Here is a 20,867-nt window from a genome sequence, read left to right on the forward strand (position 1 = left end):
CTGAGCCGAGATGGTGCCACTGCACTCCAGCCTGGGAGACACAGCAAAACTCCATCTCAAAAACTAAATAAATAAAATAAAATAAAGCACTGAGCTGGAGTTAGGAAGTCAGGGATGAAGGGCAGAGTCAGGGATGAGGGCTCCTCACCCCAATCCCAGCTGCACTTGTCCACCTGCTAATCATTTATGCTCCAAATCCCCATGCTCAAAATCATAACACAGGCCTTCGAATACCAAAATCACCTCTGATCAGACACACGGCAGGAAACTCACTCGACTTTGTATGGCATTATCAAAACACATGCATGTGAGGAGACACCACTATTCAACATGAAAATAGATGACCATTTTCCACTGATCAAGTAAGCAGAGATTGAAATACTAGCACTGCGGGAGGCCTAGGCAGGTAGATTGCTTCAGTCCAGGAGTTCCAGACCAGCCTGGGCAGTGTACCCAGCCCCTGTCTCCACAGAAGAGATAGAAATTAGCTGGGCATAGTGGCGTGCACTCGTAGTACCAGCTACAGTGATGTCACACCTCCTCCTGTACTCCCAGCTACTCGGGAGGCTGAGGGGGGAGGATCACTTGAGCCTGGGAGGTCAAGGCTACAGTGAGTTATCATCACACAACTGCACTCCAGCCTGGGTGACACAATGACATCTTGTCTGTAAAAAAAAAAAAAAAAAAAAAAAAAAAAACAGGAAAATCAAAAGTACATTGAGATACCATCTCATGCCAGTTAGAACGACGATCATTAAAAAATCTGGAGACAACAGATGCTGGAGAGGATGTGGAGAAATAGGAACACTTTTACACTGTTAATGGGAGTGTAAATTAGTTCAACCATTGTGAAATACAGTGTGGCGATTCCTCAAGGACCTAGAAATAACAATTCCATTTGACCCAGCAATCCCATTACTGGGTATATATCCAAAGGATTATAAATCCTTCTACTATAAGGACACATGCACACGAATGTTCATTGCAGCACAGTTTACAATAGCAAAGACCTGGAACCAACCCAAATGCCCATCGATGATAGACTGGACAGGAAAAATGTGGCACATATACACCATGGAATATTATGCAGCCATCAACAATGATGAGCTCACGTCCTTTGTAGGGACATGGATGAACCTGGAAACCATCATTCTCAGCAAACTGACACAAGAACACAAAATCAAACATCGCATGTTCTCACTCATAGACAGGTGTTGAACAAAGGGAACACATGGACACAGGGAGGGGAGCACTATACACTGGGGTCTGTTGGAGGGGAGTGGGGGGGACAGCGGGGGGTGGGGAGTTGCGGAGAGATAGCATTGGGAGAAATGCCAGATATGGGTGAAGGGGAGGAAGGCAGCAAATTACACTGCCATGTATGCACCCATGCAACAATCTTGCATGTTTTTAATGTGTACCCCAAAACCTAAAATGCAATTTAAAAAAAAAAAAAAAAGGAAAGAAAAAAAGGTCAGGCATAGTGGCTCACACCTGTAATTCCAGCACTTTGGGAGGCCGAGGTAGGCGGATCACATGAGGTCAGGAGTTCGAAACCAGCCTGACCAACATGGTGAAACCCCATCGCTACTGAAAACACAAAAATTAGCCGGGCGTGGTGGTGAGCACCTGTAATCCCAGCTTCTCGGGAGGCTGAGGCAGTAGAGTCACTTGAACCCGGGAGGCGGAGGCTGCAGTGAGGTGAGATCACACCACTGCACTCCAGCCTGGGCGATGGAGCAAAATCCCATCTCAAAAAGAAAAAAACAAGAAACTTCTATTTCCAATATTTACGGTTCCTGAAATTGCCTCCTGACATATTTTCAGTTCAGCCTAAAGGTTTCTCTGTACACAGTGAACTGTGAGGTAACAGAAAGCGTAAGCAGACCAGAACCTACTCTTCTGCCGACCGCTGAGTTTCAGCCAAAGGCAGCCAAATGTTGAAACCGGGTTCAAATAAGGTAAATGCCAAGCTGCCACCAATGTGGCTGTTTCTGTGCCTGGCTTCTGCCTCCCCTCCCTCCCTCCCTTTTTTCCTTTCTCCCTTCTTCCTTCATCCTTTTTCCTTTCCGTTCCCTTCCCTTCTTCCCTTCCCTCCCCTCCCATCCCCTCCCTTTCCCTCTCCCACTTCCCTTCCCGGCTTCCCTTCCCTCCCCTCCCCTCCCCTTCCCTCCCCTCCCCTCCTCTTCCCCCTTCCCTCCCCTCCCCTCCCCTCTTCCCTCCCCTCTCCTCACCTCCCCTCCCCTTCCCTCCACTTCCCTCCCCTTCCCTCCCCTCCCCTCTCCTTCCCTCTTCCCTCCCCTCCCCTCCCCTCCCCTTCCCCCTTCCCTACCCTTCCTCCTTTCCTCCCCTCCCCTTCTCCCCTTCCCTCCCCTCCCCTTCCTTCCCCTTTCCCTTTCCCTCCCCTTCCCCTTCCCTTCCCTCCCCTCCCCTTCCCTCCTCTTCCCCCTTCCCTCCTATCCTCTCCCCTCCCCTCTCCTCCCCCTTCCCCCTTCCCCTCCCATTCCCTTCCCCCTCCACTTCCCTCCCCTCCCCCATTTCCTCCCCTCCCCTCTACTCATCTTTCCTTCCACCCTTCCCTTCCCTGTTCCCTTCTTTCCTTCCCTGCTTCTCTCCCCTCCCTTCCCCCTTCACTCCCCTTCCCTCCCCTCCCCTCTGCTCCTCTTTCCTTCCCCCTTCACTTCCCCATTCCCTTCTTTCCTTCACTTCTTTCCTTCCCTTCTTCCCCTCCCTTCCCTTCCCCCTTCCATTTCTCCCTTCCCCCCTTCCCTCCCCCCTCCCCTTCCCTTCTCCTCCCAACTTTCTTTCCTTTCCTGAGATGGAGATTCTCTCTTGTCACTCAGGCTGGAGTGCAGTGGTACAGTGTGAGCTCACGGCAGCCTCCACCTCCTGGGTTCAAGGAATTCTCCTGCCTCAGCCTCCCGAGTAGCTGGGATCACAGGCACGTGCCACCACACCCGGCTAATTTTTGTATTTTTAGTAGAGACGGGGTTTCATATTGGTCATTCTGGTCTCGCAGTCCTGACCTCAGGTGATCCACCTACCTCGGCCTCCCAAAGTGCTGGAATGACAGGCATGGGCCACCATGCCTGGCCAAGAACAGATTTTAATCAGCAAGAGGGATGAGGATCTAGTGTGCCCTGACCTCACCCTGGATTCATGCAGGGCTGAGTGGGAATTTCAAAGAAGGATGCTTGGCACAGTTGGCAAAGAAGGAGTTAAAGGTTTTCTTGGTGTAATTCCAGAGGCAGGCATCTGGGAGCCCAAGACATCAAAGCATGCTCTGCTCCCAGGAGGACCAACTCAGAGGAGAGGCTTTCAGACATACCTCAGCTGAAAAACGTCTCAAAGAGTTGGAGGGAGGACCGACTTTAGCACCTTTCTGTAAACGCTCTGGGAGAGGGTGGTGGGGTAGGTGGTGTCTTGGCCTTGGCTGGAACAAACAGCAAATTATTTTGGAAAGTCTCTGGCAAGAACTTCCACGGGGCCTGGGGCCACCCCAGCAGTAAGGCCTGACCTGAAGCTGTTCATGTTGCTTCACGTCCTTTTTTGTTTTTGAGATGGAGTCTCACTCTTGTTGCCCAGGCGGGAGTGCAGTGGTGTGATCTCGGCTCACTGTAACATCCACTTCCCAGGTTCAAGTGATTCCCATGCCTCAACTGGGATGACAGGCACCTGACACCATGCACAGGCAATGTCTGTATTTTTAGTTGAGACGGGGTTTCACCATGCTGGCCAGGCTGGTCTGGAACTCCTGACCTCATGATCTGCCTGCTTCAGCCTCCCAAACTACTGGGATGACAGGTGTGAGCCACTGCACCTGGTAGTTTACGTCTTTTACTGGGGTGCAGGGAGGTGGAGATGAAATGCTCTGTGCTGGTGGAGGCTGAGGTCTGCTCGCAAAGGGCCTCGGGGGCACCTGGTGGCCATTTAGAGGAGGGCAGAGTGTCGCAGGGACAGCGGAGAGCTCACCATGGACTCCATGAATTCAAGTCTGCCGAGACCAGGAATGTGTGCAGTGGCTTCTGGGTGCGTTTGAAAGAATCCACCCAGCCGGGCATGGTGGCTTGTGCCTGTAATCCCAGCACCTTGGGAGGCCGTGGAGGCTGGATCACCTGAGGTCAGGAGTTCGAGACCAGCCTGGCCAACATAGTGAAACCCTGTCTCTACTGAAAATACAAAAATTAGCCAAGAGGTTGCAGTGAGCTGAGATCTTGTCACTGCACTCCAGCCTGGTCAACAGCACAAGACTCTGTTTCAAAAAAAAAATTAAGAATTCACCCTATGGACATTGTCCTCAGACCCAGCAACCCCTGCTGTGACCCCTGTGAGCCCCGAAAATCTGAGACAGGTCTCAGTTAATCTAGAAAGTTTTATTTCACCAAGAGTCGTGACACGCACCCGTGACCCAGTCTCAGAAGGTCCTGACCACAGGTGCCCAGGGTGGTCGGGGCACATCTCAGTTTTATATGTTTTAGGGAGACAGGAGACATGAATATGCAAGGTGAACATGATTCGGTCAGGAAAAGCGGGACAGCTGGAACAACAGAAGAAGACTGGAAGCCAGAGGGAGAAACTCTTTTGAGTTTCTGATGAGCCTTTCCAAAGGAGGCAATCAAATATGCATCTATCTCAGTGAGCAGAGGGTGACTCTGAACAGAACAAGAGGCAGGTTGGCCCTAATCAATTGCCAGCTTGAATTTTATTTCTAGCTTCATGATTTGGGGGTTTGGAAACTTCTTTTTCTTTCATGCTTCCAAAAACTACGGAGCCAGACTTGGTCTCAAAAAATAAAAAAATAAAAAACTATCTGGCCAACCTGTGACTGCTGTAAATACCACTGCAGTGCACACTTTTAAAAGGCAAGCTGACATTATATAATTTCACGTTGAATGATTAAAAACAAAAATGTCGCTGGGCACGGTGGCTCACGCCTGTAATCCTAGCACTTTGAGAGGCTGAGGTGGGTGGATCACCTGAGGTCAGGAGTTCAAGACCAGCCTGGCCATCATGGTGAAACCCCATCTTTAAAAAAATAAAAAATAAATAAATGCAAGTTGAATGCAAAATTCAGTAATTAAATTGCAAATGAATGATTAAAAATAAGTATTGAGTATGAACAGGTTACCTTTTCTGGAGAATAGGTGAGGTAACAAAATAATTATTTTTCCTTTTTTACTTTAGCAATCACCATTGTTTTAAAATCATCGTTTTTAAAGTGAAACATTTTCAACATGCAGAAAGTACAAAATATAAATGGGCACATAGAAAAACATTATCCAAACACACAGGTGTTAGCAGTTAGCCATATTCCTTTGAATTTTTCTTAAAATGACAAAAGAAAGACTGTCTTACTGATACAGGTGGGGCCTCCTTCCTACCTCTGCCTCCCTCTGTCCTCACAGGCCAAGGCTGCCCTGGAGTCAGCATTGCTCATGAGAAAGGGACATGCAGGGATTGGTGGCAGTGCCCTGGCCACTGAGGTGCTGTGGCCAGATGCTCTGTGCCTGCTTCCCTGGGGAGCTAGGCCAAGCAGGGGCAGGCCAAAGGTTCCTGTGCACTGCACCTCTCATACAGCTAACAGTGAGCCACCTGGCAGACCATGGCTGGCACGTGCAGGGCCTGCTGTTTAGGCGGTGGGCTCATCTCGGGGCCTTCCTTACACAAGCAAGTAGACATCTTGTGGTGCAATAACCCTGGACCCAAGGGTGCTGGCGGGGAGTGAGGGAGGGAGGCAGGATAAAGCTCCTCGGATCGTCCCTGCCTATGTGTTTTTTGTGGACCTGCATTAAGCTGCATTAAACTGGACATGAGTTCATACTGCGGTCTCCTCCAGGCCTCTCTTCTCTCAGGTGTGACCTGTGGGTGAGATTGCTGGGCCATGGGAAGGTGTGTGAGTCACTTTAGTCCTACCTGCTTGCTGCTCCTGGAATTTCCCTGGGGGTGGGGGGAAGCTGGGTCATTACCAACTGAGGGAAACACCAGCCTGGTACAGAGCACAAACTCTGTCTCTGTCTTGGGGTGGTATGTATACACGTGTGTGTGTGTGTGTGCATGTGTGCACTAAACCTTCATGCTTAGAATACCATCAGACACACAGAGAAGCTGGGAGAAGGTTGCTGAGTTCCCATACACCCTACACTAGGCTATCCTATTACCTATATCTGCCATTAGCATCGAGTATCTGTCACAGTTAATGGACTGATATGGATACCCTCGTATGAACTGAAGTCTCTGCTTTATTAACATTTCCCCTGTTTTTGCCCTAATGTCCCTTTGTGTTCCAGAATCCCACCCAGACGCCACATCACATTCAGCTGCCATGTGTTTCCAGGCCCCCATGGCTCTGGCAGTTTCTCAGACTTTCCTCGGTTTTGAGAACCTTGACAGTTTGAGGGGTACTGATAGGGTATTTTGTAGAGTCTTCCTGGATTGGAACGTGTTTCTGGTTGTGGGTTTTGGGAGGAGATCACAGAGGCAAATGCCCTCCGCTCACATCATACCATGGGCAACCAAGTCTTAGCTTGGGCTGCTGGGACAAAATACCACAGGCTGGGAGGCTCATAAACCACAGTTATTCCTCAGAGTTTTGGAGGATGGAAGGTCAAGACCAAGGACACGCTGTCTCAGCTGGTGCCATCCAGTTGTGTCCTCACAGGGTGGAGGGGTGAGGGGCCTGCTGGGGTCTCCTTTACAAGGCCACTCATCCTCATCCCACTAACAAGAGCTCCATCCTCATGACTGAATCACCTTCCAGCCTTCCAAAGTCCCCACCTCCTAAACCAGCACCTTGGGGGTTAGGGCTGCATATGTGAATTAGGGGGGGCCACAAACACTGGGACAGTGACAGGGGCGAGCTATCCGCATGATGGATGGCTGACTGATGTTGGATTTGGTCCTCAGGATGAGGTTGTGTTTGTGTGTTGTTTCTGCCTATAAGCTGCCCCACCCCGTTCCCATTTTATATTCCTTGGAAGGAAATACCATGTGCAGCCAGCACTTCAGAAGTCGGGGGTTATGCTCCATTTCCTTGAGGTAGCATATCTATGTAAATTATTTAGAATTTAGGGACATGGGAGGCTTGCCTGTTGTTCTTCATTTATTCTTTTATTTACATCGGTGTGGACTCATGCATATTTATTTTGTACTTTGGGTTATAATCCACTACTACATTATTTATTACAGTTTGCTGAAATGTTTACACTCTGGCCACAGGGTGCTTTCAGTTGGCTTCTGTGCCCCTGGGACACAGCCTGTCATTGGGATTTGTGGGGCATGTCCTTACTTTCCAGCACAAGGAGATGCTCCAGCCTCATCTAGCCTATTTCCTGCCCCAGCCCAAGACTCAGCCATTTCTCCCAGGAGCTCTGGCTCCTTTAGAGTTGAAGAACGGCAGAAACCAAGATCAGGGTGCTAGGTGTGCTCATGGCTACTGGGGTGTCATTGCTTCTAGGCCCTCTCAGCTGACAGAGCAAGGAAATGGCTGTGCATCAAAGAAGTCGTGTATGGATACATGTAAACATCTCTATGTGTATCCATCTACATTTGCATTAAACTAGATCTGAATTCCTACCAATGTCTCCTGCACTAACCCATGCCCACATGGATCCTTCCAGCCTCCTCCTCTTGCTTATCTGTGAACTTCCTCTCTAGCATTGAGAAAAAGGCTCCCACCGTCAGCATCCACTCACTTAACTGTGCGGTTCCAGAATATACAAATAGGGGCTTCCTATTTGTTAAGCCACACTCCTGCCGGAAGCAACTCTTCTCCAGTTTCTTTTCAGAGACTTCTTTCACTTAGTGCTATGCAGGTAGGATGTATCCATGTCTTTGCACAGCTTGATAACTATTCTTTTTCTTGCTGAATCATATTCCATCACATGAAGTGTTCGTTTCTTTAGCCATTCACCCACTAAAGGGCATCTTCGTCGCTTCCAGTTTTGGGTGAGTGTAAATAAAGCTGCTCACAACATCTGCATGCAGTTTTTTTGTATGGACATACATTTTCACATCAGTTGGGTTAATAGCCATGGCATGATTGCTGGATAATAGGTGAGACCATGCCTAGCTTTGTAAGAAGTCTCTACACTGTTCACTGTGGCTGCAGGAACAACCTCCTCTTCCCTCACTTGGTCACAGGCATGAACAGGAGAAAGGGTTGTTCTGTGCAGTCACGATAAATTGTGTCTCTGAAGGGGAGGGAATCAGGTCTCAGGCCCTTGTCAGAGAAGTTTATGGCCACAGCACTAATGCTGCTGGTGGGGATTTGGTTGTAGAAGATGGTTGGAGCGATTGCATGACCTTTGGTGGAGATCTTCATTTAGAATTACAGAAACCACCCCTACCTCCCGCGTTTAGAGGATGCTATCCAATGGTTGTCACATGATCCAGGGCTGGCCATGCGTAGCGTGTGTCCTAGGGGAAGGAGGGTGACCTGGGTCCCTCACCCTCTGCAGGAAGGAGGGTGGCCTGGGTCCTTTACCTTCTGTGGGAAGGAGGGCAGCCTGGTTCCTTACCCTCTGTGGGAAGGAGGGCAGTCTGGGTCCCTTACCCTCCAAGGGAAGGAGGGCAGCCTGGGTCCCTCACCCTCTGTGGGAAGGAGTGCGGCCTGGGTCCTTTACCCTCTGTAGGCCAGCTGTACCTGGCCCTCCATGGTGAGGATTCTCAGGGTGCAAACAGCAGAGCAAACAGTGCAAGACCAGCCTCTCCAAGCCAGGACACCCTGGAGGTCCTAGTAGTGCAGAAGAGAAGTGTGGTTGGCAGAATTTCAGGGTGGCCTCCAAGTTCCCCTCCTCACTCTGTGGTATAATCCTTTCCCTCGAGTGTGGATGATGGATAGGTTCTGTTCTGTGGCAAATGGTGTGGGAGTTACTCCCATGACTATAAAATGTTACTTAAGATTCCTCCGTGGTGCAGAGAGGGAGCCTTCCCAGCTGGCATGGAGAGAAGGAGGGACCCTGGTTGCTAATTGTCTTCGGAGGTGTCCTGGGGGACCTCAGTCCTACAACCTCAGTAACTGACTTCCACCAACACTCTCGAGTGAGCCTGAAAGCAGACCTGGAGTCCAGATGGGAGGACAGCCTGACAGACAGCAGGATGCAGCCTGTGAGACCCGGGCAGGGCACCCGCCTCCCCTCTGCATAGAGCTCTGATCCGTGGTCTCGCTGCTTTCGGCCGTGGGGTCCCCAGGAATCTGGAGGGGCCATGGGGCCGAGGGCGGGGGCCTGTGGGCAGACAGAGGCCGAAGCTGCCTGGGAGAGGACGAGGAGGAGCTGGAAGACGCGGACAAGGACGCAGAGGAGGAGCTGCTGCAGAGGGAGCCTCTGCTGCCGGCGGGACCCAGCGCGTGTGTCTGGTCCAGCCCGATGTCAAGTGGGGCCCTGGGAAGCCGCACATGAAGTGAGGTGACCACAGCGGGGGTTGCAGGGGAGAAATGAGCTGGCAATCTGCGGGTAGGCCCCTGCGGGGAGGGTCTCATTGGTGGAGACTCAGGGGCTGGGCGCTGAGGGGACGATCTCATAGGTGGAGATTCAGGGGCGGGGCTCTGATGGAAGACACTCATAGGTGGAGACGCAGGGGCGGGGGCTCTGAGGGGAAGATCGCAAGTGGTGTAGTGGGTGGGGCTTCAAGGGGTGATGCTCTGAGGAGAGGATCTGATGGGTGGAGATGCAAGAGCATGGCTCTGAAGGGGCAGGGCTCAGAGGGGAGGATTTCGTAGGTGGAGGTGCATGGGCGGGGCTTTGGGGAGAGGAGCCTATGGGGTGAAAAGGGCTGGGGCGGAGCTTATGGGGAGAAGCCCCTGGGGTGAGGTGAGTTGGGGTGAGGTGGGGTGGGGTGGGCCGGGCTGGGTCTTGGTGATGAGACCCTGTTTTTCTTGCCCTGGGTTCAAGGTAGGCACAGTGTTTTTGGGTTCAGGGAAGGGAGGGTGTCTAGCAGACCATCTGTGTCCAGTCCCCCGCCCCACTCCCCAGGAGGAAATCCAAATTCCTAAGTCACTGCAGGTGCCAGAGTCTCAAGACTGTTGACATCTCCCTTGGAAGCCCCTGTAGCCAATGAGCGGTTCTCCTTCAAGGGTGTTTTCCAAAATGGGCAACTCTTGGGACAGTGGAAGCCCCAAACTGCTCAGAACAGCACCCAGACCTCCTGTATCTCCTCCCCCCAACCCTGCCCGTGGTTCCTGAGTTATCCCTGAGCACTCCTAGCTCCCTAGTTCCCTGCTGTGTCCACCTGGACCCCAAATCCTATATAAGGCAGGGTGGGGAGCCCTCATGTCCTGTGGTGGCTCCAGCATCCTTCCCTGGCCAGATTCCTACTTAGAGGCCCTACGGTCAAGGCCAGGAGGAGGACACGCCAGGCAGGTGTGGTTGAGGCCCTGGATCTACCCCAAAAGGAAGCGTCCCTCAAGGTGGCCCTTGTGTCCCCACAGCTGAGTGACAGGTAGCAAAGGCCACAGCACTGGTGCACATGCTGGACGGCTTGTCCATGGTGCAGACGATGGTCGTGTCCACCAGAACGCCAGACAAGAAGCTTGTCTTTGGCAAAGGGAACTTTGAGCACCTGACAGGTGAGTCCGTCCACACCTGCTCCCTCCCCAAACCTCTTTTCCCATCTGTTGCTCCCGAGAACATTCAACCCAGACGCGTGGAAGGACAGGGGTCTCACTGGGCCAGAGGGGAAGCAGTCCCATGAGTGGGTGGTCCAGGTGAGCTGGGAGCCCACATCAATAGGAGCTGGAGGGATGGGAGGCTGGACCTGTGTCCCTCCTCCATGCACTCTCTTAGTGTGGGGTCCTGTGTGGGGCCCTTGTGCTTCCAAGTTTTTGACCATCTGGCTTACAGTGCAGAGTGGGTAAGACCCTACTAACTGCTACTACTACTGCTAACTAACTTACTAACTAGCTGAGGTGGGAGTCTGCTTCCCTGCCTGACTCAGAGGCATCTCATCGGGGCTGGGATGTGTTCACCGTGTTTCTGTGTGTGTCTGGCCCACCATGTGTTCACCGTGTGTGTATGTGTGTCCCCACTGGGATGTGTCCACCGGGACTCTGTGTCTGTCCCTGTCATGATGTGTTCACTGTGTGTGTGTGTGTATACATGTGTCTGTCCCTGTCGGGATGTGTTCACCGTGTGTGTGTGGGTGTGTGTCCCCACTGCAATGTGTCCACCGTGTGTGTGTGAGGGGGTTTCCCCCATGGGGATATGTCACCGTGTGTGTGTGTGTCCCAACTGGGATGTGTTCACCTTGTGTGTGTGTCCCCACTGGGATGTGTTCACCATATGTGTGTGTCCCCACTGCGATGCGTTCACCGTGTGTGTGTCCCCCCACTGGGATGTGTTCACCATGTGTCTCTGTCCATGTCACAATGTGTTCACTGTGTGAGGGGTGTGTGTGTGTCCCCACTGGGATATGTTCCCCATGTATGTGTGTGTGTCCCAACTGGAATGTGTTCCCTGTGTATGTGTCTCCACACTGGGATGTGTTCACCATGTGTCTGTGTCTGTCCATGTCACGATGTGTTCACTGTATGTTTGTGTGTGTGTCCCCACTGCGATGTGTTCCCCGTGTGTATGTGTGTGTCTCCACTGGAATGCATTTACCATGCGTGCGTGTATGTGTGTGAGATGTGTGTGTCCCTGTTGGGATGTGTTTACCTTGTGTGTGTGTCTCCGCCGGGATGTGTTCACCGTGTTCACGTCTGTGTACATGAAACACACACCCCTAGAGACAGATCCCTCCAATGCTGATTTCCTGGATCCTGGGTCTGGTGCTCAGGAGGTCAGGGATGTCTGTGAACTGTGCCCTCCACGGCACACCCCACAAAGGGCCTCGTGGCTTGTCCCGCAGTCCACAGGTCTGGACGGATGGCCACTGACGGGACCCTCCTTTCTTTAGAGAGGATCTGACAATCTCCGGACATCACGTGCGTCTTCCTGAATGTGGAGAGGATGGCTGCCCTGACCAAGGTATCCCAGAATGTGGCTTTGCTTTGTTTGCTCCCACACTCCACGCAGTGAATGAGTGGATGCTAGAGCGTCCCACCAGGCAGGGGCCAGATTGGGTGATAGTGGCTTTAAGGCATGATGGAATGTCCTCCTCCCTGTGAGGCTGGCCACTAGGGCCTGGCCTTCCCCTCTGGCTTCTCATTTGCTCTCTCCTTTTCTTTCTTTTTTTTTTTTTTGACAGAATCTGACTCTGTCACTCAAGCTGGAGGGCAGTGTCACCATGATCTCGGCCCACTGCAACCTCTACCTCCCAGTTTCAAGCAATTCAGCTGCCTCAGCCTCCTGAGTAGTTGGGATGACAGGTGCCTGCCAACACACCCAGCTAATTTTTGTATTTTTAGTAGAGACAGGTTTTCAGTATTTTGGCCAGGCTGGTCTCGAAGTCCTGACCTCAGGTGATCCGCCCGCCTTGGCCTCCCAAAGTGCTGGGATTGCAGGTGTGAGCCACCGGGCCCAGCTCACTCTCTCCTTCTCTAGAAAGAACTGGAAGCCACCTGGGGCATGGAGGTGTTTGACCGCTTTACCATCATCCTGCACATTTTCCACTGCAACGCCTGCACGAAGGAGGCCCGGCTGCAGATGGCCCTGGCAGACATCCCGCTCCTCAGGTACCTTGGGATGCCCAGGCCAACCATCACACCCACCCCGCAGCCCCTCCGTTCCGTACTCACGTGTTTGGTGGTTCTGGGGGTATATGAGAGTAAGAAAAGCACCGTGGGAGCGCTCTCTCCCCACCGCACCCCACTCCCCACTAGGTAGGTCCCCTCGGCCTGGGATACTCCTCACTCACAATGCATGAGCTACACGCCCAGTGGGACCCCAACACCAGCTCCTCCCTTCTGCCCAGAGGCCCCACTAATTCACAGGCTCTGGGCTTTAGGATGTGGACCGATCTTTCTGGGGGCTACTGTTGACAATCCACTACAGTTGTATCCACTTCCCTCTGGAGGTTCCTTCCTGCCTCTCCCAGCTCCTGGGGGTGCCAGGTGTCCCTGGCTTGTGGCTGCATCTCTCCAGTATCTGCCTCCATCTCCACGTAGGCTCCTCCTCTTTGTCTGAGTCTCCCCTTCTGTCTCCTAGAAGGACACTTGTCATTGGATTTAAGACTTTCCCTAATCCAGCGTGACCTCATCTCAAGATCCTTAACTAATTTCATTTGCAGAGACCTTATTTCTAAATAACGTCCCATTCACAGGTCCTGGGGAACAAGACATAAACATCTATTTGGGGCGTCACTATTTAACCCAGTAAAATGGAATCATCCAGTTACCTCCAGAAGCTCTCGGGGAGGATCCTTCCTGCCTCTCCCAGCTCCTGGGGGTGCCAGGTGTCCCTGGCTTGTGGCCACATCACTCCAGTCTCTGCCTCCATCTCCACGTGGACTTCTCCTCTGTGTCTGTCTACAATTTTTTTTTTTTTTTTTGAGACGGAGTCTTGCCCAGTCACCCAGGCTGCAGTGCAGTGGGTGGATCTCAGCTCAGCACAACCTCCACCTCCCAGATTCAAGCGATTCTCCTGCCTGAGCCTCCCAGGTAGCTGGAACTACAGGTGCCCACCACCAAGCCCAGCTAGTTTTTTTATATTTTAGTAGAGATGAGGTTTCACCATGTTGGCCAGGATGTTTTGATCTCCTGACCTCATGATCCACCTGCCTTGGCCTCCCAAGGTGCTGGGATTACAGGTGTGTGCCACTGCGCCTGACCCTCCCCTTCTGTCTCCTAGAAGGACACCTGTCATTGGATTTAAGACTTACCCTAATCCAGGGTGACCTCATCTCAAGATCCTTAACTAATTACATTTCCAGACACCTTATTTCTAAATAACGTCCCATTCACAGGTTGTGCGAAACAAGACATAAACATCTATTTTGGGCATCACTATTTAACCCATTCAAATGGAATCATCCAGTTCCCTCCAGAAGCTCTCAGGGAGGACCCTTCCTGCTTCTCCCAGCTCCTGGGGGGCTCCAGGTGTCCTGGGCTTGCGGTTTCCTTCACCTTCACCTAGACCTCTGCTGGGAGGGAGAGAGCTTCCCTGGAGAGTGAACCCCTCCTGTTCCCATGCCAGGTCGAACCTGAAAAGGGACGTCGCCCCCCCCTTCACTGAGGAGGATCCAGCTCCCACTACATCATGGGGTCAGGTAACTCTGGCTGGGTGCGGCACCCCAGGGCATCCTGAGAATATGGTTGTCAGCAGCTGCCCTGAAGGATTCTGACAGGGTAGGGGCCGGCTGGGGGCTCCGTCTCCTGGTCACGTCTGCGGAGACAGGAGATGGTGGTGGTTCTGTGAGGTTTTGCTGACATAAGTAGCCACAAAGTGGGGATTGAAACAGCAGAAATCTGTGCACACCCATCCTGGAGACCAAAAGCCTCCAGAGGCTCCTTCTGCCTCTCCCAGCTCCTGGGGGCGCCAGGTATCCCTGGCTTGCAGCCACATCACTCCAGTCTCTACCTTTTAAGAAGGACATGGATCTTTGCATTCAGGCCCAACCCTAACCTAGGATGATGTCTTGAGTTTGTACAAAGATGGTATTTACAAATCAGGTCCCAATCCCAGGTTCTGGGACTTAGGATGCCAAAGGAGCCCCATTGAGCCCCCTCACGATGACATCCCGGCTGTGCCCCGCTTAGAAGCCTCTGCAGTGCTCAAGACTTTTTCTTTTTGAGATGCAGTCTGGCTCTGGCCCAGGCTGGAGTGCAGTGGCACGATCTCAGCTCACTGAAACTTCCACCTCTCAGGTTCAAGCGATTCTCCCGCCTCAGCCTCCCGAGTAGCAGGGATTATAGGCGCCCACCACCACACCCGGCTAATTTTTGTATTTTTAGTAAAGATGGGGTTTCACCATATTGGCCAGGCTGCTCTCGAACTCCTGACCTCATAATCCACCCACCTTGGCCTCCCAAAGTGCCAGATGACAGGTGTGAGCCACCACGCCTGGCTGAGCGCAGCCCTTTCTCAGGGAAAGGGAGTGTTGGGGCCACTGCTGGGAATGCGGCCGGGCCTCTAAATGCTGCAGCAGGAGGAGCAGCCCCCGTGGACCCAAAGTGGCACGTCCTGCTCCCACACCTTTCCCGGCCTGGCTCACTGCCCTGTCTTGTGTGTTTTTAGGAGAATCATTCATGCAGGGGCAGCAGCGTCTCCTGAAAGAGAAGGAGGCCAAGATCAGGAAGGCCCTGGACAGGCTTCGGAAGAAAAGGCACCTGCTGCGGTGGCAGCATGCAAGACGTGAGTTCTCCATGGTCTCCGTGGTGGGGTACACCAACTGCAGTGAGCATGCACCCAGGGGAGGGGGTCCCGTGGTCTCTTGGTGGGGTACACCAGCTGAAGTGACCATGTGCCCAGAGAAGGGGTTCCATGGTCTCTGTGTGGGGTACACCAGCTGTGGTGAGGACTTGCACAGGGAGGGGGCTCTCCGTGCTGCATACACCAGCTGTGGTGAGGACTCACCCAGGGAAAGGGGGTCCCGTGGTCTCTATGGTAGGTACAGCAGCTGTGGTGACAATACCATGTACTCCATCCTCCCATCCACACACCCACCCTTCCACACCACCACCTCCCTCCATCTACACCATCTTCCCATCCACACCATCTCACATTCACCTGTCTATACCACCAGCTCCCCTGTGTCTACACAGCGGCCTTGCTGCATCCGGCCTGAGAGCAGCCGCAGTGGCTTAGTCCTGCATGTCCTGTGCGGCCCAGGGGTGCCTGGGGAGCTCAGGGATCTGGCACCCAGGGTGCCGCCGCCCAAGAGGGTGCTGTGGTCTCCACTCTGAGGACCCAGGTGTGGCTCCGGGGGTTGGAACCCACAGTTCCCTGGACCCTGACCTCCATGCCCTCCAAGGGAAGACCATGCTGATGAAGGCGCTGACGGGAGACACTGACTTGCAGCCACGGGACCAGCTGTTTGCCACGCTAGATGTTACAGCCCACATGGGCACGCTGCCCTCACGCCTGACCATCCTATATGTGGACGCCGTCGGGTTCTTGTCCCAGCTGCCACACGGCCTCATCGAGTCCTTCTCTGCCACCCTGGAAGATGTGGCCCACTCGGTGAGTCAGGGCTGTGGGGGGCTGTGGACACCCACTGAGACAGGCTGGGGTCTCAGACACCCACTCGGACCAGGGGCTGGGATCTCACACCTCACTCAGACCAGGGGCCGGGGTCTCTCACACCCACTCAGACCAGGAGCCGGGGGCTCAGACACCCACTGAGACAGGGGCCAGGGTCTCAGACACCCACTAGGACCAGGGGCCGGGGTCTCAGACCTCACTCAGACCAGGGGCTGGGGTCTCGCACACTCACTCAGACCAGGGGCTGGGGTCTCAGACACCCACTGAGAGAGGCCGGGGTCTCAGACCCCACTTGGACCAAGGACCAGCCCTCAGACGCCCACTCAGCCCACTGGCCAGGTTCTCAGACACCCACTGAGACCAGGGACCATCTCTGAGACACCCCATCAGCCAAGGGGCCAAGCCCTCAGACGCCCACTCCGACCAGGGGCCAGGCTCTGGGACACCTGCACCACTCGGGGCAGAATAACAACTGTCTCCTCGGCCTCAGACTCAGTGTCCCCCAAGCATCCCTTGTCCCTGGGGCAGAGGCTGAGCAGTGGCCCTAGTGTCACCCACACTCAGCCACCGTGATGAGCCCATATACACAGTCAGGGCTGGAAGCAGCAGCTCACGCCTGTCATCCCAGCACTTTGGGAGGCCAAGGCGGGTGGATCATTTGAGGTCAGGGGTTCGAGACCAGCCTGGCCAACATGGTGAAACCTTGTCTCTGCTAAAAATACAAAAATTGGCCAGGCAAAGTGGCAGGCGCCTGTAATACCACCTACTGGGCAGGCTGAGGCAGGAGAATCACTTGAACCCAGGAAGCGGAGGTTGCAGTGAGCTGAGATTGTGCCGTCGCACTCCAGCCTGGGTGACAAGAGTGAAACTCTGTCTCGAAAAAAGTAAAAAGATTTCACAGTGGGATGAAACCACCCAAAGCATTGAATGAGGAAGCAGTGGCTGGCAGGTGGCGGTTAAGTGGTCATTTGTGGCACCACCTTTTTGTGGGTCTGGGGGTGCAGACTTGTCACCTGTGCCATGGGAGGCCAGGTAGGTGGAGTCGGGTGGGGCTCCGTCCAGTGTAAACCCAGGACGCCCATCCTGGGGTGTCCGAGGGCCTGTACATGGGGGTAGCTGTCACCCCCACCCTGGCCTTGGGAACTCATGGGAACCCCTCTCCCGGACCTGCCTACAAGCTTGGTGGGGCTGGGGCTCTGACTGCATGCCCGGCCCTTGTAGGATCTGATCTTGTTTCATCATGTTGGCCAGGCTGGTCTTGAACTCCTGACATCAAGTGATCTGCCCGCCTTAGCCTTCCAAAGTACTGTGATTACAGGCATGAACCACATGAGGGATATCAGCCACCCCAAGGCGGAGCTCCAGAAAGCCAGCATCATGGCCATGCTGCACAGCCTGCGGCTGCCCACCCCGCTCCTGGACTCCATGCTGCAGGTTCACAACAAGGTGGACCTGGTGCCCGGGTGAGTCCGGCCCTGGCACCCACACTCGTCTCATGCCTTCCCCTGTAGGCGCTGGAGACCCTGCCCTCATGTGAACTGCTGACCTTTGGCATGCAGGCTGACGCAGGGAGAATGGTTGAACCCAGGAGGCAGAGGTTGCTGCCCTAGCCTGTGTCTCGTGGGCAGCTGACTCCTGGGGACCCTGCTTTCCGCAAACATCTCCTTTCCCTGCATGTGCTCAAGCCACATGGGGAGATGCCCCCTCTCCTCATCTGAACCTCAGCAGTGACACTCAGGACACCAGGAGCTTCCCCAGGCTGTGCCCCACGGGTGGCTGACTCCGGGAACCCTGCTTTCTGCCGGCCTGTGGCCCTGAGGCTGAGTGGGCTCTGTGGCCTCCCTACCCTTGCAGATACCACCTCACAGAACTGAACGTCATGCCCATGTCTGCCCTGCTGGGGCACGGACTCCAGGAGCTGAAGGCTGAGCTCGACGCGGCGGTGTCAAAGGCCACGGGGAGACAGGTCCTCACCCTCCGTGTCCGGCTGGCCGGGGGCCCAGCTCAGGTGAGCGGCAGCCTCCTGGGGTGGGAGAGGGGACGGTGTTCTGGTGGCCTGTCTCTGGCTCAGAAAGGGCTCCTATAGGGTGCAGAAGGACCTGTGGGGTCCCCGAGAGCTTTAGGATGCAGAGACAAGGTGAGACATTTCTGAATGAGTTCGCAGCAAATGTGTACTGCGGAGTCAGTGTGCATACAACAGGCGCCAAATCTGTGCTCACCGACATTCAAATGCTATAGGACTCCCTACCAATAAGAAAGCAGGCTCCAGCCGGACACAGTGGCTCACACCTGCCATCCCAAGACTTTGGGACCCCAACGTGGGCAGAAAACCTGAGGTCAGGAGTTCGAGACCAGCCTGGCCAACACAGCGAAATCCCATCTCTACTAACAATATAAAAATTTGCCAGGCGTGGCGACGCATGCCTGTAATCCCAGCTACTCTGGAGGCTGAGGCAGGAGAATCGCTTGAACCTGGGAGGCGGAGGTTGTAATGAGCTGAGGTCACAGAACGGCACTCCAGCCTGAGCGACAGAAAGCTCTGATCAATGAATGCTTTGGGGTAAGCTTTTTTTTTTTTTTTTTTGAGGTGGAGTCTCACTTTGTTGTCCAGGCTGGAGTGCAGTGACCGATCTCAGCTCACTGCAACCTCCACCTCCCGGGTTCAAGTGATTCTCCAGCCGGACACAGAGGCTCACATCTGTAACCCCGAGAATTAGGGAGGCCGAGGCAGGAGGATCACCTGAGCTCAGGACTTTGAGGCCAGCTTGGGCAACAGAGTGGGATCCCCATCTCTACAAAAAATAAAAAATTACATCACACACAATGGCTGACGCCTGTAATCCAACATTTTGAGAGGCCGAGGCAGGTGGAGCACTTGAGGTCAGGGGTTTGAGACCAGCCTGGCCAACATGGTGAAACTCCATCTCCACGACAAATACAAAAATCAGCCAGGCCTGGTGGTGGGTGTCTTTAATCCCAGCTACTCAGGAGGCTGACCCAGGAGAATGCCTGGAACCTGGGAGGTGGAGGTAACAGTGAGCTGAGATTGAGTCATTGCATTCCAGCCTGGGCAACAGAGCAAGACCCTATCTACAAAAAAAAAAAAAAAAAAAACCAGGCGGAAAGATAGAAAGCTGGCCGGGGGCTGTGGCTCACGGGCACAGTGGCTCACACATATAATCCCAGCATTTTGAGAGGCTGAGGCAGGTGGATCGATTGAGCTCAGGAGTTTTAGACCAGCCTGGGCAATATTGCGAAACCTCATCTTTACTAAAATACAAAAAATTAGCCACGTGTGGTGGTTCGTGCCTGTAGTCCCAGCTACTCAGTAGGCTGAGGCGGGAGAATCGCTTGAGTCCTGGAGGCGGAGGTTGCAGTGAGCCAAGATCGCGCCACTGCACTCCAGCCTGGGGCAAGACTGTCTCAAAAAACAAAAACAGCTGTGATCAATGAATGGTTTGTGCTAAGCTTTTTTTAAATTTTGTAATTTTATGATAGTGAGAAAATAAACTAGCATCCACATATATACATTCATGATACACGTAACTTTTTCTTAATGTTTTTTTTAGACAGAGGCTTGCTCTGTCACCCAGGCTGGAGTGCAATGGTGCGATCTCGGCTCACTGCAACCTCTGCCTCCCAGGTTCAAGCGATTCTCCTGCCTCACCCTCCCAAGTAGCTGAGATTACAGGTGCCCACCACCATGCCTGGCTAATTTTTGTATTTTTAGTAGAGACGGTGTTTCACCATGTTGGCCAGGATGGTCTCGAACTCCCGACCTCATGATCCTACCACCTCGGCCTCCCAGAGTGCTGGGATTTTTTTTTTTTTTCAAGACAGAGTCTTGCTCTGTCACCCAGGCTGGAGTACAGTGGCACAATCTTGACTCACTGCAACCTCCACCTCCCGTGTTCAAGTGATTCTTCTGCCTCAGCCTCCCAAGTAGCTGGGATTACAGGCACCCACCACCACACCCGGCTAATTTTTGTATTTTTAGTAGACATGGGGTTTCATCATGTTGGCCAGGCTGGTCTTGAACTCCTGACATCAAGTGATCTGCCCGCCTTAGCCTTCCAAAGTACTGCGATTACAGGCGTGAACCACTGCATCCACCCACAGTTTTTTTTTTTTTTCAGACCAAGGTTCACTCTTGTCTCCCAGACTGGAGTGCAATGGCTCAATCTCAGCTCACTGCAACCTCTGCCTCTGGGGTTTGAACAATTCAATTCTCCCGCCTCAGCTTCCCGAGTAGCTGGGATGACCGGTGCCCACCACCACACCCATCTAATTTTTGTATTTATAGTAAAGATGGGGTTTCACCATGTTGGCCAGGCTGGTCTTGAACTCCTGACCTCAGGTGACCCGCCTGCCTCGGCCTCCCAAAGTGCTGGGATTACAGGCATGAGCCACCATGCCCAGCCTCACAACTTCATTTTTTAAAAAACTGTATGACCTGAAAAAGATGCCCAATGAATTAACTTTTTTTTTTGACAGAGTCTCGCTCTGTCTCCCAGGCTGGAGTGCAGTGGTACGATCTCGGCTCACTGTAAGCTGCACCTACTGGGTTCAAGCAATTGTCTGCCTCAGGTCCCCAGTAGCTGGGATTACAGGCACCCACCACCATGCCCAGCTGATTTTTGTTATTTTCAGTAGAGATGGGTTTCACCATGTTGGCCAGGCTGGTCTTGAACTCTGGACCTGATGATCCACCCACCTCGGCCTCTCGGTTCAACATGCTGGCCAGGCTGGCCTTGAACTCCTGACCTCATGATCCACCCGCCTCAGCCTCCC

The 20,867-nt window shown here is 53.4% G+C and overlaps 1 pseudogene; it reads left to right on the plus strand.

Annotated features, from left to right (window-relative positions):
- LOC105707582 (putative GTP-binding protein 6) overlaps nt 1–18,199 on the plus strand; it is an 84,652-nt pseudogene extending 66,453 nt beyond the window's left edge.
- The last annotated feature ends 2,668 nt before the right edge of the window (nt 18,200–20,867 follow it).

This window comes from Aotus nancymaae, unplaced genomic scaffold (assembly GCF_030222135.1).
Source record: "Aotus nancymaae isolate 86718 unplaced genomic scaffold, 86718_ANA_hifiasm-v0.15.2.pri h1tg000115l, whole genome shotgun sequence".
Lineage (NCBI taxonomy): Eukaryota > Metazoa > Chordata > Mammalia > Primates > Aotidae > Aotus > Aotus nancymaae.